The 1,822-nt window shown below is 46.0% G+C and overlaps 1 long non-coding RNA gene across 1 annotated transcript; it reads right to left on the bottom strand.

Moving 5' to 3' along the window:
- Positions 1-985: 985 nt before the first annotated feature.
- Positions 986-1,771, bottom strand: LOC112079526 (uncharacterized). The gene is made up of 3 exons (XR_002895966.2): positions 1,629-1,771; positions 1,454-1,490; positions 986-1,303 (listed from the first exon to the last, which is right to left on the bottom strand). It is a non-coding gene; the product is annotated as an uncharacterized lncRNA (long non-coding RNA).
- Positions 1,772-1,822: the final 51 nt, after the last annotated feature.

The following is a 1,822-nucleotide window of genomic DNA, read 5'->3' as shown; positions in this document are numbered from 1 at the left end:
TGTAGAGGGGAAGATAAGGGATCCACAGAGGTATTGAACAAAGTCAGAGACTGCAGCTTGGTACATTTGGAAGTTTAAACAGAGGGTCGTATAGCGAAACAGTTAAGTCACCACCACCAGACCTTTACACAAGCAAAGAGATAGCAGAAGTATCTGGAGGGGTCAGCTTGTGGTGAACACATTATCAAAATGTTTGGCAAAACAGATGTCCCAGAAGATTTTTCAATATGTTGACGATCCAGGTGAGAAAGTCTGTTGTCGGCATGTGTTACTGTTCACTGTGTTTGTTGTGTGTGTGTGTTAAGGCGAGGCTATCTGAACACCCCCACGTTGATTGACAGGCCACCTCTGGCTCTGGCCTTGATTGGCCCCATCTTCTCTCTGTCCCACCCCTTTTGGTCCTCAACTTCAGCCCCGCACCCTGCCCCCTCTACAGGAAGTAAAAAGGAAATAGTATCAATGTAAATGATACATTTACTTATTGTAATATTAATTACTTTAACTATAAATACACTTTCTTGTAAAGCTAATGTCAGGTTGTCTATTCTATTGACATGGTTGTCAGCCAAGCTGGCTGGTTGTCTATTCTATTGACATGGTTGTCAGCCAAGCTGGCTGGTTGTCTATTCTGTTGACATGGTTGTCAGCCAAGCGGGCAGGTTGTCTATTCTATTGACATGGTTGTCAGCCAAGCAGGCTGGTTGTCTATTCTATTGACATGGTTGTCAGCCAAGCGGGCTGGTCGTCCATTCTAAGCAAAACACTTTTTGCATTGCAAGTTGGCTTCTTCTCCTTGGCCAACTAGTCAACTAAAGCAAACCCACAATCACGACAAGCAGCTGAACTGACAGCAAACTATGTGCATTTTCGTTTGTTTTACCTTTATTTCTATTGCCATTTCTTTGGATATATCCATTATAATGAGTCTCCTCTGGACACGATCATTCTCTATGGCACGGTGGAGATCTCTATGGCACGGTGGAGATGGCAGGCAACAAGGTTTAGACAAACCTCAACTGTTGCAAACCAAATGCTAGGATGGAAGCATAGGGAAATCCTGTCGAGACATTTCTCTCCAGGGGAGTTTATTAATTGCCTGGCTGGGCTGTGGGACGCTGAAGGAGCATTGATCATTCAAATTAAACTTAACAGGCATTACCCGGGTGATTGTCGTGAATAACTCCCTGTATCAACCAATCAGCATCCAAACAACCCGTTTTATAATTCTGGTTACTGACCTCGTCCATCAAAGCCTCTCCCACCTCCTCACACCAGTCCAGCCTCCTTAGATGCCAACCGTTCCCTGTACACACACACACACACACACACACACACACACACACACACACACACTATTAACCCACATCATTACCCCTACACCATTAACCCACACCATTAACACAAATGCACACACAGGGGAGAAGAGACACGCTCTATAATCTAGTAGTTTTACCTTCAAGTCTTGCTGACTCCAACATTGTCTTGAGACACTACAATAGAATGTATAGATAGGATTAGCACTCATTAGCAGAGAAGCAGATACACTGTCTGACAGAGAGACAGACACAGGCAGGCAGGCAGGCAGATAGACAGACCAGCAGACCAAACAATACGCAGTCAGTCCCCACCTGTTTAACTGTGCTGGACTGCTCTACAATGATTTCCCCCTCCAAGCCAGAGGAGGGTGCTGTCCCCACACTGAAGTACAGGAACAGCTGTGTGTCTTTGGGGGCCGTTCCAGGACAGAGGGACAGGGAGGTCATCAGCCTAACCCCAGCGTCACGAACACTCAGCTCCTCACACACTGTGGGAGGCAACACAC

This window comes from Salvelinus sp. IW2-2015, unplaced genomic scaffold (assembly GCF_002910315.2).
Source record: "Salvelinus sp. IW2-2015 unplaced genomic scaffold, ASM291031v2 Un_scaffold8340, whole genome shotgun sequence".
Taxonomy (NCBI): domain Eukaryota; kingdom Metazoa; phylum Chordata; class Actinopteri; order Salmoniformes; family Salmonidae; genus Salvelinus; species Salvelinus sp. IW2-2015.
This window is presented reverse-complemented; position numbering and strand designations above follow the sequence as displayed.